At 46.3% G+C, this 22,061-nt stretch overlaps 1 protein-coding gene across 2 annotated transcripts in view; it reads left to right on the top strand.

Annotated features, from left to right (window-relative positions):
• The window catches only part of KIAA1755 (KIAA1755 ortholog), a 525,057-nt gene that overhangs the window by 102,756 nt on the left and 400,240 nt on the right, over window positions 1-22,061 (top strand). The window lies entirely within an intron of this gene.

Below are 22,061 nucleotides of genomic sequence, written 5' to 3'. Positions count from 1 at the left end.
TCTCTTGACTGGGTGAGAGTATTCTGCTTAATTCAGAAACTCTGTCCATCACCACCCCTTGTTGTTAAATATTTTGTCCACCCTAAGCGTGGAAGGGTATACTCAGATGTGAGTCCCTTGCTCATTGCACCATCAGGATTCAAGCAAGCCGGGCCGACGACGCCTGAAATGGCAGAAACCGGTCCCCGGAAGCTTGTTTCCTTCCCAGTGTAAGAATTGGCTTGGTAGTTTGGTTTGCCCTGTTCCCATCATGCACTGGGACAGGAACAGACTAAATTGCATATAGCCAGGTTCTGAACTGGGATGGTGCAGTGAGCTAAAAAACGGTGTTGGATCTAGCCCTGATCTCTTGACTGGGTGAGAGTATTCTGCTTAATTCAGAAACTCTGTCCATCACCACCCCTTGTTGTTAAATATTTTGTCCACCCTAAGCGTGGAAGGGTATACTCAGATGTGAGTCCCTTGCTCATTGCACCATCAGGATTCAAGCAAGCCGGGCCGACGACGCCTGAAATGGCAGAAACCGGTCCCCGGAAGCTTGTTTCCTTCCCAGTGTAAGAATTGGCTTGGTAGTTTGGTTTGCCCTGTTCCCATCATGCACTGGGACAGGAACAGACTAAATTGCATATAGCCAGGTTCTGAACTGGGATGGTGCAGTGAGCTAAAAAACGGTGTTGGATCTAGCCCTGATCTCTTGACTGGGTGAGAGTATTCTGCTTAATTCAGAAACTCTGTCCATCACCACCCCTTGTTGTTAAATATTTTGTCCACCCTAAGCGTGGAAGGGTATACTCAGATGTGAGTCCCTTGCTCATTGCACCATCAGGATTCAAGCAAGCCGGGCCGACGACGCCTGAAATGGCAGAAACCGGTCCCCGGAAGCTTGTTTCCTTCCCAGTGTAAGAATTGGCTTGGTAGTTTGGTTTGCCCTGTTCCCATCATGCACTGGGACAGGAACAGACTAAATTGCATATAGCCAGGTTCTGAACTGGGATGGTGCAGTGAGCTAAAAAACGGTGTTGGATCTAGCCCTGATCTCTTGACTGGGTGAGAGTATTCTGCTTAATTCAGAAACTCTGTCCATCACCACCCCTTGTTGTTAAATATTTTGTCCACCCTAAGCGTGGAAGGGTATACTCAGATGTGAGTCCCTTGCTCATTGCACCATCAGGATTCAAGCAAGCCGGGCCGACGACGCCTGAAATGGCAGAAACCGGTCCCCGGAAGCTTGTTTCCTTCCCAGTGTAAGAATTGGCTTGGTAGTTTGGTTTGCCCTGTTCCCATCATGCACTGGGACAGGAACAGACTAAATTGCATATAGCCAGGTTCTGAACTGGGATGGTGCAGTGAGCTAAAAAACGGTGTTGGATCTAGCCCTGATCTCTTGACTGGGTGAGAGTATTCTGCTTAATTCAGAAACTCTGTCCATCACCACCCCTTGTTGTTAAATATTTTGTCCACCCTAAGCGTGGAAGGGTATACTCAGATGTGAGTCCCTTGCTCATTGCACCATCAGGATTCAAGCAAGCCGGGCCGACGACGCCTGAAATGGCAGAAACCGGTCCCCGGAAGCTTGTTTCCTTCCCAGTGTAAGAATTGGCTTGGTAGTTTGGTTTGCCCTGTTCCCATCATGCACTGGGACAGGAACAGACTAAATTGCATATAGCCAGGTTCTGAACTGGGATGGTGCAGTGAGCTAAAAAACGGTGTTGGATCTAGCCCTGATCTCTTGACTGGGTGAGAGTATTCTGCTTAATTCAGAAACTCTGTCCATCACCACCCCTTGTTGTTAAATATTTTGTCCACCCTAAGCGTGGAAGGGTATACTCAGATGTGAGTCCCTTGCTCATTGCACCATCAGGATTCAAGCAAGCCGGGCCGACGACGCCTGAAATGGCAGAAACCGGTCCCCGGAAGCTTGTTTCCTTCCCAGTGTAAGAATTGGCTTGGTAGTTTGGTTTGCCCTGTTCCCATCATGCACTGGGACAGGAACAGACTAAATTGCATATAGCCAGGTTCTGAACTGGGATGGTGCAGTGAGCTAAAAAACGGTGTTGGATCTAGCCCTGATCTCTTGACTGGGTGAGAGTATTCTGCTTAATTCAGAAACTCTGTCCATCACCACCCCTTGTTGTTAAATATTTTGTCCACCCTAAGCGTGGAAGGGTATACTCAGATGTGAGTCCCTTGCTCATTGCACCATCAGGATTCAAGCAAGCCGGGCCGACGACGCCTGAAATGGCAGAAACCGGTCCCCGGAAGCTTGTTTCCTTCCCAGTGTAAGAATTGGCTTGGTAGTTTGGTTTGCCCTGTTCCCATCATGCACTGGGACAGGAACAGACTAAATTGCATATAGCCAGGTTCTGAACTGGGATGGTGCAGTGAGCTAAAAAACGGTGTTGGATCTAGCCCTGATCTCTTGACTGGGTGAGAGTATTCTGCTTAATTCAGAAACTCTGTCCATCACCACCCCTTGTTGTTAAATATTTTGTCCACCCTAAGCGTGGAAGGGTATACTCAGATGTGAGTCCCTTGCTCATTGCACCATCAGGATTCAAGCAAGCCGGGCCGACGACGCCTGAAATGGCAGAAACCGGTCCCCGGAAGCTTGTTTCCTTCCCAGTGTAAGAATTGGCTTGGTAGTTTGGTTTGCCCTGTTCCCATCATGCACTGGGACAGGAACAGACTAAATTGCATATAGCCAGGTTCTGAACTGGGATGGTGCAGTGAGCTAAAAAACGGTGTTGGATCTAGCCCTGATCTCTTGACTGGGTGAGAGTATTCTGCTTAATTCAGAAACTCTGTCCATCACCACCCCTTGTTGTTAAATATTTTGTCCACCCTAAGCGTGGAAGGGTATACTCAGATGTGAGTCCCTTGCTCATTGCACCATCAGGATTCAAGCAAGCCGGGCCGACGACGCCTGAAATGGCAGAAACCGGTCCCCGGAAGCTTGTTTCCTTCCCAGTGTAAGAATTGGCTTGGTAGTTTGGTTTGCCCTGTTCCCATCATGCACTGGGACAGGAACAGACTAAATTGCATATAGCCAGGTTCTGAACTGGGATGGTGCAGTGAGCTAAAAAACGGTGTTGGATCTAGCCCTGATCTCTTGACTGGGTGAGAGTATTCTGCTTAATTCAGAAACTCTGTCCATCACCACCCCTTGTTGTTAAATATTGAATGAGGGGACACCAGCTGGAGTGGAAGGGAGATGCATTTTGCTGTCTAGGGGCACACTTATACCTCTTTCCTGTGGATCTTTTTGAGAACAACCTCTGCAGGGCCTATACGGCCCTCAAATTACTGGTCCAATTCTGGAAATCACTCCTGCTGGCCCCCACACGCAAAATCACCATATCTAAAATGATCATTTTCCCCACCTTCTGTATCATTTTACTAATCTTCCTGTGGTTTCTTTCATGATCTGGATGCTCTACTTCAAGAGTTTATCTCGAACAACAAGCTGTATCTGTATTTATCCATATTTATTATGGGTTTTGTGACATAAATAAAGCTGAAACTGGTATATTTCCTCATTTATTTAACCAATAATTATGAAGTCATGCTTGAATGCCTGCCAGGTTTCAGTGATATGAACACCTGCAGAAGATAAATCAATGCACTTATTTGAAAATAAGCACATTTCAATCAATCAATCAATCAATCAAAGACATTTATAGAGCGCACTACTCACCCGGAGGGTCTCAAGGCGCTAGGGGGGGGGGGGGGTGCTGCTACTGCTCGAACAGCCAGGTCTTGAGTTTCTTCCTGAAGGAGAGGTGGTCCTGGGTCAGGCGGAGGTGGGTCGGAAGGGAGTTCCAGGTCTTGGCGGCCAGGTAGGAGAAGGACCTTCCTCCTGTTGTCGCTCTTCGGATGCGGGGGGCGGCGGCGAGGGCGTGGTTGGTCGATCGGAGGTGGCGTTTGGGAGCGTAGAAGTTGAGGCGGCTGTTGAGGTATCTTGGGCCTTGGTTGTGTAGGGCTTTGTGTGCGTGGGTGAGGAGCCGGAAGGTGATTCTTTTGTTGATCGGGAGCCAGTGCAGGTCTCTCAGGTGTCTGGAGATGTGGCTTCTTCTGGGGACGTCGAGGATGAGTCTCGCCGAGGCGTTCTGGATACGCTGGAGTCTCTTCTGGAGCTTGGCGGTGGTTCCGGCGTAGAGGGCGTTGCCGTAGTCCAGACGGCTGGTGACGAGGGCCTGGGTGACCGTCTTCCTGGTCTCGGTGGGGATCCACCGGAAGATCTTACGTAGCATGCGCAGGATGTTGAAACAGGACGAGGAGACGGCGTTGACTTGTCTGGTCATGGAGAGGGAGGAGTCCAGGATGAAGCCCAGGTTGCGTGCGTGGTCTGTCGGTTTGGGTGCGGTGCCCAGGGCGGGGGGCCACCAGGAGTCGTCCCAGGCGGAGGGCGAGGAGCCCAGGATGAGGACTTCCGTCTTGTCTGAGTTCAGTTTCAGGCGGCTGGTTGTCATCCACTCAGCTACGTCTTTCATCCCTTCGTGAAGGTTGGCTCTGGCGGTGGCGGGGTCGTTGGTGAGGGAGAGAATCAGCTGGGTGTCGTCGGCGTAGGAGATGATGTTGAGGTTGTGTTGGCGTGCGATGGCCGCGAGGGGGCTCATGTAGACGTTGAAGAGGGTGGGGCTCAGCGAGGATCCTTGAGGGACGCCGTAGATGACTTCGGTGGCCTCTGACTTGTACGGTGGTAGACGGACTCTCTGTGTTCTTCCGTCGAGGAAGGAGATGATCCATTCCAGTGCCTTCTCATGGATTCCGACGTTGCTGAGGCGCTGCACTAGGGTGCGGTGGCAGACAGTGTCGAAAGCCGCGGAGAGGTCTAGGAGGATGAGGGCCGCTGTTTCTCCGTTGTCCATCAGGGCTCGGATGTCATCAGTGGCAGCGATGAGGGCGGTCTCGGTGCTGTGGTTGGCTCGGAAGCCAGACTGTGAGGGGTCAAGGGATCCATTCGTCTCGAGGAAGGTGGCCAGCTGTTTGTTGACGATCTTCTCGATGACTTTGGCTGGAAACGGGAGGAGCGAGATGGGGCGGTAATTCTTGAGTTCGGTGGGGTCCGCTGTAGGTTTCTTGAGTAGGGCGCTGAGTTCGGCGTGCTTCCAGCTCTCCGGGAAGGTGGCGGTGTCGAAGGAGGTGTTGATGATGTCCCGCAGGTGGGGTGCGATGACAGCGTCGGCCTTGTTGAAGACGTGGTGAGGGCAGGGGTCGGTTGGAGATCCGGAGTGGATGGAGTTCATCATGCGGACGGTGTCTTCGGTGCTGATCGGAGTCCAGGCGCGGAGGGTGGTGGTGGGGGGCGGTGGTTCGGTCGTGGCGTGCGTCGGTTGAGTGCTGAAGCTGTTGTGTATGTCCGCGATCTTGTTGTGGAAGTAGGAGGCGAGGGAATTGCAGAGGTCTTGCGAAGGGGTGATGTCGTTGTTTCCGGCGTTGGGGTTGGAGAGCTCTTTCACGATGTTGAAGAGTTCCTTGCAGTTGTGTGCGTTGTTGTCCAGCCGGTCCTTGAATGCAGTTTTCTTGGTGGCGCGGATCAGTTGGTGGTGCTTCCGGGCAGTATCAGCCTTGTGCATATATACTGCTGTTTAAGCCTCTTTACTAAAATTCCTTTCTTTTTAAGCCCCTTCCTGACCAATCCACACAGTTATAGGCCTGGCACTCAAGGCAAAGTGTATTTAAAATCACTCAAAAAGCACCCAATTTCCGTTTTTATCCACATTTAAAAATAAATACAGACAAGAAAATAAATGGTTTTCTGTTTGTATTTATCAGTAAAAACGGAAAACAGGGAGCCTTAATCATACGACCCCTCACCAAGTCACACAATAGCACTTGGCACACACAGGTTGAGAGTAGTGGGTATTTATTTGTTCTAATCCCCACTGTACTTGCAGAATTAGCATCTCCATCCCCGTGTCAATACATTTTTAGCCTGATCAGTTGGACCCTTCAATAAATACGTTTGGGTATCATCTGGTTATTTTATCCACACCACTTACACCACTAGGGCCCACATACCCACATGCACAACTGCGGCACCTCCTAAAAGATCTCCATCAAAGAGCTCTCTACGAGGGCCCGTGAGGGACTGCAGCGCCACCCCCACGAGGAGCAGTGCCCAATGATGATGCTGTACACTCGCAAGGGTGTGTGAGGGCACAACAAACAGGAGTAGCACTCTCTCCACTCACACTCTCATCCTCTTCTGGAGACACCTTCATGTGCAACCATAATCGGCAGCACTCCATCCTTTCCAGGAACTAGTACCTCCCTGCATATTTATACTGTCTTTTGGAGCGTCTGTACAGGACCTTTTTCAAATCAGCTCTGTGTCCCCCCCTCTTTTGAATTGTGACTTTTGATTTAGCCTTAATCATTGCACAGAAACGCATTTGACTGATGCTAGACGTTACCTGACATATAGTCCTATACACGCTGGCATTCCCCCGTGTGGTCTCCCACTCTTTTATGGCTCTCACTCAGCCTGAGATCTTCTGCATTGGCATGTAGCTCTCTCACAATGGTGGACAACCTTTATCGCATTTGCCAGCTTCCTCCCACCAATCACCTAGTTGAGGACTTTGCCCTTCCCAGGTATCAACTTTTACATTATCACTGGATACATAATGACCTTCGTAGCCAGTTATCCATAATGGAAACTGAACCTCCCATGCATACGATCATACAGATGTTAAACACTATGGAGACAGAATGCTGCCTTATCATGTGGCTTTACAGGGCTATACTGGGTCATACAAGAGCCCTCCTACCTGCTTATGAGACAAATGGGATATGGATTTCGGACAGGCACTTCATGATTCTGAATGGGCCAGAGCCCTCGCATTCCCATACAAAGTCTCCCATAACGCCCGGTTTCAATGCATACAGTTTGCTGTGCTCCACAGGTCACACCTTACTCCGCATCAATTAAATCTTTTTTCCCTATGGCCCGCCTACACTGTCTGTGTTGTCTAGATTTCTCGGCTGATCTTAAACATATGCTCTGGTCCTGCCCCATCCTCTCACAGTACTGGCAAGCTATTCACAATACACTCCGTGAGGTAACTGACCTCCCAGATATTACAATTTGGGAAGCCTGCGCCCTGGGTACGTTTCAATATAGGAATCGCGTAGTGGTCAGGGTGTATTTTGCGAGCTTTACTTTACTCTTGGTTTAATATGTTATTACCCTTAATTACTGTTCCTCTTAGGCTCACTGGGTTAGCGTTGTGGCATTATGCTGTGCGACGATGGGGCAGGCTGAGGGCAAGGTGCTGTGCTTCGAAGAGGTTCAACGCATTTAAAGGTGCCTCTTCTGGGCGTGGGATGCCCTTCTTGAACATTTCCTTACCCTCACTAAGGACGATACACTACCTCCATGGACCATGCACTGTGCCTCCCCCCAACACTGCGCCTCCCTCCTCTTGGCTGAATACAGTGATGCGCCCTCCCCTCCCTCCAGTGGATCCATTGCTTCCCCTTCAACCCTCTCTCTGTCCGTGTGGCCTGCTCCCATCGACCCCTTGTACTTCAACATCCTCTTCTCCCTATCACCAACAACGCTCTGGTCTCTGACTCTCCCCATTCGCTTTGTACCTCCTTATATTAGTCCTAAAGCAGGCTAGGTTTTGTGGACATTCTTTGCTACTACACGTCTTTCTTGCTCAGCCAAAATGCTTGTTGCCATCTGTTGTTAAACTCAATAAAAATACCTGTTCAAAAAATTATCGCAGTCCATGTTTTATTTGCAAAGATTAGAGCTTGTCAATTAACTTTTGAAAAAGCAAATTTGTCTCTTTTCTTTATCAACACTTTGGGTGTGCAACAATGACAAAAGAAAGGTTCGAGTCTGCTTCCATGATTTCCTTGGGAATCTGAGAGTCATGTTCTAGGTTATTGACAACATCTATAACTTTTTAGGTTTAGGAATTTAGATGTGATGCTGTGAACTAGCCAAACAGACCAACATTTATGTATTTTAAAGGAAGACTCAGTATACAAAGTCCTACTGTGTATACTGGAGAAGTGTGGCTCAGTGGTTAGAGGCGGCAGACCCGGATGCTGAGATCGGCCGTGGACCAGGGTTCGATTCCCCGCATCGGTGGGTCTCGGGCTAAAAAATTCCACGGACTCAACAATTCTCGCTACAGTGCCTACTCGACTCATGGGGTCACACTCTGCGACTCTGGGCAATAGCTTGCTTAATATCCACTACAGCCCCTCGCGGCGGGATGCCTGGCTTTCACCTTGTGGATACCCTGCCGGGGTATCTCACAGGGGAATACCAGGACGGGTTCCCTAAGCAAGCACGTAGATACCGTGTCGGTGATTTGCGCTATATAAATACATGTACATTTACATTTACATTACTAGATTAGTAGGAACCTTACAATATCTGCTGCAGCCAATGAAAGACTCTTTCTCCATTTGTGTTCTTGTATTTAGGGCCAGATATAATGAGAGTGCGGCAGGACACAAACTATACACCGGACCATGCCACTTGAACTAAGCTGCCCAGAAACCTAGAGAGGTTGCTTAGCCCGCTTTTGGATAATGGTCATAGAATCAACAGAAATCATGTTCGAAATAAGCAGCCAGTGCAATGATATGAGTGACGCAGACACATCTGGACAGGCCACACCCAGCCTGGTGGCAGCATTTTGGTCTAGCTGGAGGTGTGGCAAGATTCTTACTGGTACAGGAAGATATATGCCATGTCCATAGTCAAGACTTAAATGAACTAGAGTGTTGACTACTCCTATATGTCATTGTCAATGAGTAAGTCAATAAATGGAAGTTCCTTCCTCAAGAGTTTTATTTGGAGAAAACACATATGTGCTATGGAGATCTGGATCTGCAGGGATTGCTCAGTATCTAGACAGATGCCAAGAAAGTGGGCTCAGGGTGTTTCAGGATGGGGACAGAGATGTTTTAAGGCATGGCAAAGTGGGCAATTGTCAAAGACCCACCCTTGGAAAGTGAACTTTCTTTTTATTTGATATGTGTCTATTCTATTTGTCTATCTAAATCTCGCTTCTTCTCTACCTGCCTCTGACACTGTCTCTCTACCCAGTATGAGGATTTCTGGGTTCCCGGGAAAGCCCTATTTCAAATGATTTTGTGTGGCTCTGTTAAACTTTAATATATAATTTATTACTGTTTGACATCATGCAGGCTTCAATTAGCAGAAAATGGGTAATACAAATTCAAATTTGTTTCTTAGGGGCTAATTATGATGGCGTAGTGATCGCCACCGCTGAGCCGGTGGTGGCGACCGTTACGCCATCGTAACGAGAAATACCCCGCCATATAATGATTGTGAGGGGTATCGCTGCGGATGTTAAGACCGTCTGCCGCTTTTCTGCCGGTTGGCAGTCGTTCCGCACCGCCAGCCATATTACAATGTGGGTGGTATACAGGCCCTTCCATGGCGGCATCGGGCTAGGGTGTATTGCTGTCTAGGACACGTTGCGGGCCCCTAGCAGGGGTGGGGGAGAGTGGGGTGCTCTTGGGGGTATCCATGGTACCCCCTGCAGTTCCCTGCACCAACTGGCAGGCACCGTGTGGTCCTTGCCACGTGGTGCAGGGAAATGCCAGGCATGCAATTTTGACATCATGGCGGGTGCGCCGCAATGTTAAAATGCAGAATCTGACTGCCAGGGTGGCAGTCGCATCCTAATTCACGGTGCGGGAATGCCGCATGTCTGGTGGCCGGTCCCAACACTGCGAGGATACCGGGCGGACTCAGGTCCGCCCGCCATCCTAATAGGCCCCTTAGTGTGGACCATGAAAAATTCTTGTTTGAGACAAAAAAATCAGGAAAATGAAACTGGGTGGAGACATATGGGGACAAATGTACAAGCTCTTATTGCTACCGGGACATCACATGTTTTTGATGCTCCGGTGGCCTAGTGCCATTTCTCATATTTACAAGGTGGCGCTAAGCCACTTAAAGTCGTTTAACGTCACCTTGTAAATATGCCCCTTTCCACTCCAGTCCTCTGCAGCAAAGGGGCATGGAATGGGTGTTGTGGTGCGTGTTCCACCGCAACACCCATCGCTTTTTGACGCAACCTCAGATTTCCAAGGCTGAGGCAGTGCCAAAAACTAACGCCAGGAAATACCTGGTTTTAGCATGGCGATGCGCTGCATTCTGCAGCAAACATAGACAGAGCAAAATGCTATGAATGTTTATGTGCAGGAAGGTGTCTCTTCCTGCACATAAACAATCATCCCTACAGCACAGGTACCCTTGCAACATGGTGACAGGGTGCCTGCGCTGGCTCTAGGCAGCTTTGTGTGTGCCGGCGCTAGAGCAAACACAGGGGTGTGCCGTATTCTTGTAAATAAAGTGCATCCCTACGTTTAATAAGTGTCAGAGCGCGGCGTTACCAAATTTGGTGTAGCACCACGGTCTTATATTAATTTAGTAAACATGCCCTATAATCTGAAACCTGAAAACCTTTTTCCTCCAGAAATGGCTTTAAGCTGGCCACTACTAGGTGTGGTATGGGGGTGGGGGAGGGGGGTGACGGGTGGTGGTCATTTAATTGTAAAAAGAATCCCCCCCGGCTGGCTGGCTGTTTCTTTCTTTCCCATTCTGCCTTTTTTTCTGAGCTGAAGAGGGTTAATTTGTTTGTGTTGAATCTCTTCCCGATCTTCCTAATCATCAGAAGAGAAAGAAAAAAATACACTTGAGGGAGTGCGTGTTGTTTTATACCCGTGCATGTCTAAATTGTTGGGTTTTGGGTTGGGATATAAAGTATCTTGCTCAGGAGCAGGGAGTTGTGATATAAAGTAACAATCCCTTATCTTGACCTTGGGCAGGAAAGTGCATTCTCCCCTCGCCTTGCTAAAGGGCAGGAGTTTTTCTTTTTATTGTTTTCTGTCTCTCCTTATGTTCACAAATAACAGAAGCAAGTGGCATCTACGGTATGTGGAGCTGTTAAAAAACACAACAATGGATTGTGTAGCTGTTTCCAGGTGGAGCCCCTCCACACACACGCATATCAAGCAAGCCCTTGGGATAATGTGGAACTCAATGTTTGATCAAATAAGGAGAAATATTCATAATGCTTCCACCGATCTCCTGCTAAGCTGATTCTTTATCCTCTCTCTTTCTGTGTTTTTGCACATATATATAGGGATGGGAAGTGACTAAACGAGAGCATGCTCAGGTTCTTTTTTTCAGGTTAGTCGCCCACAATTGTTTTTCTGCTTTTTTATCCAGAGTTTTGAGAGTCACATACAAAACACACAGTAGTTGCCTATGTACAGTAAATACTCACATTTTACCTTGTATCTCGAACTGGCATCCTGCTTGCACAACATTTCCTATAGGAATATGAATGGTAAGACGTTTTTGGACCCCCACCTTTACACCTTTTGAACTGTTTGATCAATACTCCATACTCAAGGCACCATTTGTGTATACCTTTTTCCCTATGTTTGGTCCTCCTTAGGCTTCAACAACACGGCTGCTGAATGCAGCTGTTGAATGTACTGGGAAGCAAGGAAGTCACAGAGTAGGGCAGCTAGGAGGCAACAGAGTTAAAAAACAAAAACAGACACTACGCCTTGCTACACACCTTTCACTGTAAAACATTAATTGTTTGAGGAAAGACATAAGACATGAGCATATCTGGGACCAAATAGGAAAAAAAAAAATATATATATATATATATATATATATATATATATCAAAGCTCCGGTTCCCAAACGTAGTTTCAAGAAAAACCGCACTCACAATGAATGTCGTGGCACACACCTCGTTTATTTGCCGGTTTCAACAAACGTGCTTCAGCTACAAGCCTTCGTCAGTGTCAATGGCACTTCACGGGGCAGCATGGTAATAACGTTTCTCATCTCGTGCATAGAAACTAAAAGTGGACTTGGATCGCCTTCTTAGACAACGCCCGCCATCTTGCAGGTTGCTCGTAATAATCAATGAGTATTAAACATTCTATTAATACCTCACATATATACAGTTATTACAGTACCACAAAAGCGATCTGAGATAACATCTAGCCGTGGATCGGCTTAACTCCCCACTGTATCCACTCGTGGGGAGAATAACCTGTGCCAATTACGTAATCCACTTCCAGTAACATCCACTCGAAGTGAAAACTCAAGGTGTGCCACATATTGGCATCGGTCCCTCTTGCAATTTACTATACACAGAATTACCTTATAGGTTCAGACTTCACACAGAACCTACTGCACCACATCAACAATTGATAGCTACCACCTAACCAAATCACCCATGAATTTACGAACATTTCAACAAATTCAACAAATTGTTTCTCCCCTCGTACACCCAACCAATATTGCGGGTGAACCTTTGATAGAGCCAAGGGAAAAGGGAAAATAATAGGGGTTATGGGTGAAGGAAAGGAGTGAGAAAGGAGTGAGAGGATGTTAGAGTTGATATACAGAATCGCATCAAAGTTACAAACTAAAACAGAAAACACAGTAATCACAATTGCAATCCTCTCCCCATATTTACACTTACCAGTACACAAATTCATGCGTGTATATTGCCCTTACTTCATATACCTACTATATACATACTATATACAGGTGAAACTACAGCTTCATCACATTATCCAATTGTACTATCCAGATGCACATTATCTCAAGGTTTCCATCAAACCTACAAACTAGGAACTATTCTTCACACTCCACAGGAAATGCTACCAATGATAACTAAAGATGACTAATATTCTCTTAGGCTCAGGTAGATCAGAGTTGTTATTTACCTAAGTGCACTGCTAACTCCTCCCCATGATTTAAACCCATTGGGGACTTTGTCATCATGTCGATTATATACCTGGATTCTAAACGTCTAAATTGTTTTAATCTGTCCCCTCCTCTTATGTTGTTGGGGACGTAATCCAGTCCAAAATACTGGAGTTTACCCCTGTCGCTCTGATGTAATTTGGCAAAATGATACAAAAGGGGATGATGGACGGAGCGTTTGAACAAATCAAACACTCACCCCCTGTCAACTGACCTGGGTTTAATCCATCACCATTCTTTAGTTCACTCAGCCACCCCAGTTCAGACATGGCTATATGCAAATCAGTCTGACCCTGTGCCTCATGGGAAGAGTACAGCCCGAACTGCCAAGCCATGTCTTCCCTGGACCGGAAACAAGCATCCTGGGACTGGTTTCGGATTCATAATCCTCATCATCCAGGCTATCTTGAATCCAGTGGCCAAGTGAACAAGGGACTCACGTCTGAGCATAACCTGCCACACTTAGGGTGAACAAAGCGATACAAAGGGGGATGATGGACGGAGCGTTTGAACAAATCAAACACTCACCCCCAGTCAACTGATCTGGGATTAATCCATCACCATTATTTAGTTCACTCAGCCACCCCAGTTCAGACATGGCTATATGCAAATCAGTCTGACCCTGTGCCTCATGGGAACAGTACAGCCCGAACTGCCAAGCCATGTCTTCCCTGGACCGGAAACAAGCATCCTCAAATGCCTCACAACAGGGTAATCAGCCTTTTCGATTGCCCTGAGATGCTCAAGTATCCTAATTTTTAACTGATGGATCGTGCTACCCACATACCGTAGGCTGCAAGGGCAGACAAGACAGTAACAGTGTATGGAAAGTTTCATAAATTACTAATCGCGAAATCCCCGCACTGATGTTTGCGGATGACACGCTGCTCCTGTCTAAAACACCTATGGGGATGCAGCGTGTTCTTGCTGCATTTAGCATGTTTTGCAAGAAAAGAAATCTGGAGGTTAATATAAAAAAAACAAAGTCTCCCATGCCAACTCCACTAATTGTCCCCACCTTAAGCTGGATTCTAAGCCCCTAGAGAGGGTCCCGATTACCTGGGGCTCACTATAAATGACAAAATGGAATGGGGGCTGCAGATTACTAAGGTAAATCTAAAAGTTACCCAAGCTAGTGGGGTCATTTTAAAGGTCCATAGAAGTTGCGCTGTAAAAGTCACTGGCCCTCAAGTAGAAATTTATAAGCTTCAAGCAATGGGGGCCACTGTGTACGGAGCGGAACTATGGGGTCACTGCCCTAGTAAATCTTTGACAGTGACGGAAAACAACTTTCTAAGACAACTTATGGGTCTCCCCCAAAGCACCCCACTAACCCCATTAAGGCTGGATTTGGGTGTCGCCCCTATAGCTGATCTGACTGCTCTCCGCCCTCTCCAGTACTGGCGACAGCTTTGGAGCACGCCAGAACTGGAAAATTTTAAAGAGGAGTTAAAATCAGTCATGTTAATTAGGGGGGCGGGGAAGATCCCCTGGCTGACTTTTATTCAGGATTCATTCCGCAACATAGGGAGAAATGATCTGTGGACGGAACCCGAACAGGCCTGCTTAGCTACCTCCAAACAATCACTAACTGTGGCCTTGACTGGATATAGAATGGAGCGTCTAATCCAGTCTATACTGGACCTTAAGCAGTGTTACAGTTTGGAGCCTGGTCTCGACATCATCCAGCCCTTAGCAGCTAAGAAACTGTTCCTTCAATTTAGACACGGGACGCTTCCACTCTATGGGGCCCATTAGGATGGCGGGCGGATTGCCCCTGCCAGGCTGGCGGTAGCCACCGCCAGCCTGGCGGGAGCAATCCGCCCGCCATCCTTCCCTGTATTACCCCCCGCCATATTAGAATGGCAGGAGGGACCACGGCGGAGCAAAATACCGCCCGCCAATTTTCCGCCCCGGTCGCATTGCGGCCGGGGCTGAAAATGATTAATATGGTGGTAGTGTCAAGCAGACACCGCCAGCCATATTATGATGGGATGAGGGAAATGCCTTTCCGTGGCGGCATCAAACGCATGCGGTCTTCACTCTGGGGGCCCCCTGCGGGCCCCCAGAGTGAAGGAGGGGGGGGTATGGCACATGAGGGGATACCTGTGGTACCCCCCTTCATTTGCATTAACAAAGCGGCAGGCACCGCGCGGTACCTGCCGCTTTGTTAATGCAAATGCAGAAATGCATTTCTAGCATTGTGGCGGGCGGTGCTGAGAGCACCGCCCGCCACAATGCTAGAAATGCAGGATGTGCCCGCCACTGTGGCGGGCACATCCTAGCTGGCGTCGGGACCCCCGCCCTTAAGGCGGGCGGTCCCGTTTACCGATAGGGTGCCCGCCATCCTAATGGACCCCCATGTGTTTACGAACAGGTGGGCGATGGAAAGAAAGCTGCTGTGCCCCGGTTGCAAAATTGCAGAAGAAACTGAGATCCATGTGATCTTTTTTTGCTCTGCATATAGGATGGCTAGGGCCAAATGGATCCTCAAACTTTGTAGGAACCTGGGTATAAAAAGCCATAATGTGGGATATAGGCTATTTAAATATGACACCTGTACAGTTTTTGTTGTTACAATCGCCAAGTTTTTATTCGCAACGTGTTGCAAACGCAGGCGGCACGTGATAGGCTGAGTGGAGAACCTTGACGCTCCCTAACTTTGATATGATCAATTATTCTGGTTTATAACGCCCCCCGAACCTTTCGACTCCTTTTAGATCTTTTAGCGTAATGTATATATATTTTTTTAATAGGCTATTTTTTAAGAAATTGATGATTAAAATGCTGCTAAGGATGCCCTTAAGCGTATTATTAATGTATGTATAAAGGCTCGATGCTCCATCTCTGCCCGCGTGTTTGTTGCCATTATGCTGCTATGTAGCTGGGATAGTATCTGATAATTGTAATTCTAAAATTTTCTAGTGCTTTTCTTGTTCCCAAACTTGTAATTCTTTAATTGTCATTTTTATGAAGATGTTGATATATACGGTCACATGATTATGTGAACAATAAAATAAATAACAAATACTATAGATAAAAAGAAAGATATTATTTTAAATCTGATTGCCACTCTGTAGTTAGTATTCACAGATACATGAATTCGACTGATTATAGCACCCTATCAACTTACTACCCCTTTGACAAATCACCACAAAACTTTCCAACCTATAGAATTTTTTATATTTTGAAATAATGTACATTTTTGTGGTGAATAGTTTACGGGTGCAAAAGATAAAAGGGGGCGTCCCAAAATGGGGACAGACCCGCTCGCGACACTGGACTCTACGATTTGAAACATATTGTAATTAAAAATTTAAAAAAAACATTGTTAAAGCTTAGTTATAGATAGGAAAATATTATTGTCCTATACAAATCGAGCTTAAACTACACAAACTTCAAACATTTTAAAGCTATAGTTATAACTTTTATTTACAATGTATCCACTACCTTCCAATTATTATAGTTAGTGCACCTCGTTACACAATGTTTTCAGCTCGTTAACTACACATCATTAACTTTAACTCCGTACTTTACCATGCACTGTGTTCTCACAAATAAATGACATTCCATAGTACAACACTACACTGTACGAGACTCTCTGCCACTCTACTGCATAACACTGCACTCAACAACAGTGAACTGTGCCACACTGTACTCCCCTGAACTCCACTCCATTCCACTATACTCTACAATGCTCTGCTACACTCTATGACAGTCTACTTGATGACAATCCACAACACCACACTTCATTTCACGACACTCCAGTTGATGACACTCCACTGTACAACACTCAACTCTACTGTTAGGCACACCACTACACTCTGCATCACACTGCTTCACTCTATGATACTCCACCACACGATACGAAAGACTACACCACTCCACCGTATTGCATTTTACTCCTCTGTACGCTACATCACTCCACTCTACTCTAGTCTAGTCCTCTCTACAATATACCACTTTATAGCAATAGCATCTACAACACTCTCCTTCACTGTACTGTACTGCACTCCACTTTATGACACTTGAATGAATGACACTCTGCACTGCCATTTGAAACACATTTTTATTAAAAAGTAAATACCATTAACATACATAGAAACGTTTAAGGATAATTTATAGTTAGAAATACCTTTTTTATTCCTTCTATAGTAACCAAACTCAAAATCCACAAACATTGAAAATTGTAAAGTTATAAATATAGCTTCAATTTTCAATTTATGCACCACTTTAAAATTACTGTAGGATGGGCAGCTCCGAACACAGTGTTGTCAACTCACTCACCACAATACATTACCTATAATCATGCCTTTTCCTTGCACTGGTTATACCCTTGTATAAAACATTACTTATAACATGTGAAATCATAGCATTCATAACAACAAATTTTTTCTCAAAGGACATCTTTGTTCAGAACACAGTGCGAGGTAGAGTGGTGAGTTATAATTATTATTATTGTTGTCTGGTTAGTGAGCTGGAAACACTTTAACGAGTACACTACTTATAATAATTTGAATCTAGTGGATAAATTTTAAATGAAAGTTATAACTATAACTTTAGAATATATATGATACGTACCTTAATACAATGTAACACACATGCAGATGCAGAAGTTTGCTGATTGGGACAAAGACGTAAATATTAGCAAATGTTGTCAAATGTTGCTTATGTCTGCAACGGTGATTCACATCTCATCATAACTGTGAAGAAGCTACTTCAGTTTGGATGAGGTGCTGCCTGGTGGGTGAAAGGTACAGACAAAGAACACCAACTGCTATGAGAGAAAGATGTGGAAAACGACAATTTTTAGGTTGAGCCTACCAGACAGCACAGCTATGTTGCTGCAAATAACATATTGTGGGTTTATCTACAACATAGAGAGGCTTGAAGCCCACCCATTGCTTAACTTTGATAGGCTCTGCAGCAGCAGCGGTGCGTCCATTGGGGCGTAGGGGCGTAGCCCCACTAAGCCTGGTGGACGCACCTGCGGCTGCAGCAGAGAGAGAGCACCAAATAATTATGCAGCGCTTCATCGGGTGTTCCGACCGGGACAGACCCGAAGGAATAGGGAGTGAGCAGGGGGTGGGGCTGGGTTAGTGTCTGGCAGGGGGTGGGGCTGGGTTAGTGTCTGACTCGACTGACAGGCTGCGCATGAGGAATTCAGTAGGAAACTTCCCAGCGCATGCGCTTTAGCCGTCAACTTCGTCAAGTTGACTGAGAGGGAGGGGGGTGTGTCTTTTGCTGGGCCCCGTCCTTTAGAGAAAACGCCAGGGCGAGTGACTGTGTGCCCCCCTAGCCAATCCTGGCGCTTATGGAGCGCCAGGATTGGCTGGGGCCCGCCGCGCTGAAATACAGAGGGGAGCCGGGGAGAAAATCTGAGGAGACAGACTCCCTTACCGGTCCACCCCGCCGAGCTACCGAGGAGCTGTTGTGTGTCCAGTGCCGGGGTACGGTATGGCAGGTACAGTGTGTCCAGGTGCTTCATATTCACCCACCGGGGACTCTCTGTCTGTTTTTAACTCCGTTCAGTTTTGCGTCTTTCCCGTGGCCTTCTTTTTCCTGCTGACTCGAGCATGTTTAATGAAAAAGCCTTGTGTCGCGTTACAATTCTTGCTCCTCTGAACTCTTCTGTAGAGCCTGCCATGGGGGCACACAGGCACTTGGGCAAATGACAGCCTGACAAGGAGTCAGGGAATAACTCATTGACAGATGGGCAGAGAATACTCGAATCCTTCCTGAGAGGAAATAAACAGATTCTGGGAGTGAGATCAGACTGTCACTAAAAAAGGGAAAAGACTGACATGGAAACAGGGATACCGTGACAAATTATCCTCTTCTCCTTCCCGGTGTGATTCTATCCCTGTCTGAATTCTGAATGTTTATATAGCGAAATTACAGTTCCCACGCGTTATAAAGAGAGAAATGCCATCTCTGTGCAGGAAGACACTTAGATAAGGAATGTGCCCGCCAACACTATGGCCTGTGTGACCTATAACCTGTTTCCTATATCCTGATGGCATTTAGCATGGCATCTTTCTAACAAGTGGAGACTGTAATTTCCCTATATTACTTTGCATGTTATTTCTTTATTACAAATGCGCTCCAGCATCAGAATGTGTTATACGAAAACGATGCACTTATTAGTTTGTAATAAGTTATTACGGGCAACTCGAGCCATCATAGCGCCCCAGGGAAATTAAGGGGAATGAAGTTGGTGTGCAGGAGCAGTTTGTAAAACTATATATCTCGGCACATAGACAGTACTAGGGCCCAAATTCCAACGTCCCTAGCTAGCTCTTACATCTTAAACACAACCTTAGCCGCCTGCAGGAAAGAGCAGCGCCCGTCTCTGCAAGAAACAGAAAAATGATTTATTTCGTGGAAGAAGGTTTTAGGAGTGCAAATGGGCTTCTCTCCCTGATGGAATACATTATTTTTGTTTCTTTTATGGGCCAGCGCTATTGCTGATTGGAGGCTGCTTAAAGTTAGCTGCCAAGAAGCCCATTTCATATGTTACACTATCAGCAGGTCATGCCGTCATAGCCTCAATAATCAGTCCCAACAGAAGGTGTCACACATAATAGTGCTGCATGTCACACATGTAATATATATTGAGAGAAGCAGGCGGCAAGAGGTTCCCATAGTAGATGGAATAAAATGCCCCTTTAATTTGCATTATGAAGGTTATTGCAAGTCACCTCGGAGTTTCTTGACCATTAAAAGCACTCAGATTGTGGCCTCGTGTCTCTGTATGGTCAAGAAACACCTCAGTGACTTGCAATATCCTTAACGAAGACAACTGTGCATTTTCACTCATACATGACATACTTGTGTTATATACACTTGTGTGTATTTAGATAGAAATTGATCTTATGGTCGTTTTTCGGTAATAGATTTTCTCCTCCTCGAATACACTACTGCTGCTTTTACATATACAATGTGATACTAAATAAGAGCTAGATAAACAATGCTATATATCTGTAATTCCCATTACATATTCTCACGAACATTTTGAGAAACAGAGAGGTCTGTAACATATGGTTTTCCACCCTATAAGAGAGAATAGAAAAGGGCATGCATTTCTAATAAAGAGCAAGGAACATCTTTGTCCAGGGAGCTGGGTTGAATTGTATATTGCTTGCTGGTATTGATGGGAGCATCATGAGCTTTTCAGCTTTGCAAAAATATGCACCCCTGGGCCCGCAATATGGCAGTTCGGGCTGGACTGTTCCCATGAGGCACAGGGTCAGACTGATTTGCATATAGCCATGTCTGAACTGGGGTGGCAGAGTGGGCTAAAGAACGGTGATGGATTAAACCCAGATCTTTTGACTGGGTGTGAGTGTTTGATTGATTCAGATGCTCCGTCCATCACCACCCCCTTTTGTACTGCTTTTGGCCGCCACTGTCTGAAATATTCACTGAGGCAGAAGCTGTTTTTTTTTCTTCTAATCCTGGAGCCAGACACACACCCACCTTCCACGCTGACACAAATGCACTCTTTTAATTTGATCATTGGGATCTGGAAAGTGGAAATTCTCACATGCGTACTGGCGTTGTTGCCTGCCTGTGCAATTTAATTATCCAATTTAATTTTTCTACTGTGTCTTCGAACGCCACAATTCTCTCAACAACCATGCTTGCGTGTTGTGTCTGAGCGGGCTCGGACATTTGGCATCGGGCTGTCGGCCCAGCTGGTAATCGGCGCGAGGACCGATGTCACGCGATGTCCCATCCTGTAGGCCACAGCCTACACCTTGTGGAGGCAGTCCACCACCCATCACCTCCCCCGGGAATGGACCCGCCACTAGGGGGCACAGAATGTACCACACCGACCGCGTGGGAGTTTGAGTTAGGCATGGTCGGACTTTTCAGACCCACACACGTTTTGTCATCTAGCATTTGTGAAGTGTGCGACTGCCACTAGTGTGGAATTGTAGCACCCACACTGTCAGGAGTGAATACAGGTAGTTCTGAATCTTTGGCTTGAGTGGGGGGTGAGTAGTATGATCTGCATGGGAAGAGGCGGGTGCAGGATGCGGGCCCAGATGTGTGGCCTTGTTGTGACATGGTGAACTTGTCGCTGCTGGTATGCAAGCCCGGTGTTGCAGAGGAATGCAAGAAGGGATAAAGAGCGCTTCACACAGTATTTATTTACGTACCTAGTTGATGAGTCACAACATGGTGTCTGTGGTTTCGGTCTGAGCTCTTGGTGTGGAGCACAGAGATAAGCTGTGTCGATTTGCATTAGAATATAATTTTTTGGGAGTGCCTTACTGTGCACTAGGTTACTGTGATTAAGGAGTCAAACTGGTATTATCAAGTAGAGAAATGTGGGACACTTAGGGGGCTTAAACTTTAACAGCCATGTGTTTCCGACTTTCAGAAGGTGAATGAGTTGTGTAATTTCCCGGGTTTGCTCCTTGGACTTAGTAGAAACAACTTTCAAGTCGTGATTTGCTGAAGAGTGCGTGTAAAAAGTGACACAACTCCTCCAAGCATGCTTAGTATTAGCTCGAAAGCAGGCCAAAGTATTGATCTAGGGTCATTTGACAGCTATATATTCAATGTGCAATTTTACTCACGCAAAAGTTACTGCCAAACCGATCTTTTGGCTGACCTCACTCCCTGTCAAGATATTTCAGCAGACTAGAAAAAACAAATACAACTACAAAAGTATAAAAATGCAAATGAAGGCAAACGAATCAAGAAAAATCAGCTGGTCACATTTACACAAGCGCATGTCCACACCGAGATCTGTGCATTAGTCTGTAACATATTGATTCATCTCTATCCTCTACGTGCGTTCAAACAAGTAGAGAGCACCACACACATCCATGCTCTGTAAAGAACATTCATCCTCTGAATGAAGCACATAAATTAGAGCAGTCGACAACCATAGATGCATAGATTCCATAGGCAGGCCAAATACCAAATTATGTTAAACAAGCATAGCCTTCCCAAGACTCTTCTGGCATCCACTGGCCCACCAAAGTCACAGCAAGCAAAATAAATAACATTAGGCAAAAACAAGTGATCTGAAAACTAGTGGCAAATAATAGAGATTAAAATACATAAAGAGCAGCTGCTGACAAGTATATGGCAAGGCAACGCCTTCTACGTTTACTTCATTACCCAGCGCTCAAAATTAAATGAATAATAAATAGGCACTGTTCTGTACTTAGAAGACCAGGTGTCGAATCACACCGAAAAGAACTCTGGGAGGTGTGTAACATACAGGACTACATCCGATATCA

Source organism: Lissotriton helveticus, chromosome 7 (genome assembly GCF_964261635.1).
Source record: "Lissotriton helveticus chromosome 7, aLisHel1.1, whole genome shotgun sequence".
NCBI classification, from domain to species: domain Eukaryota; kingdom Metazoa; phylum Chordata; class Amphibia; order Caudata; family Salamandridae; genus Lissotriton; species Lissotriton helveticus.
Note: the sequence above shows the minus strand (reverse complement) of the source record. Positions and strands in the feature narration are given on the sequence as shown.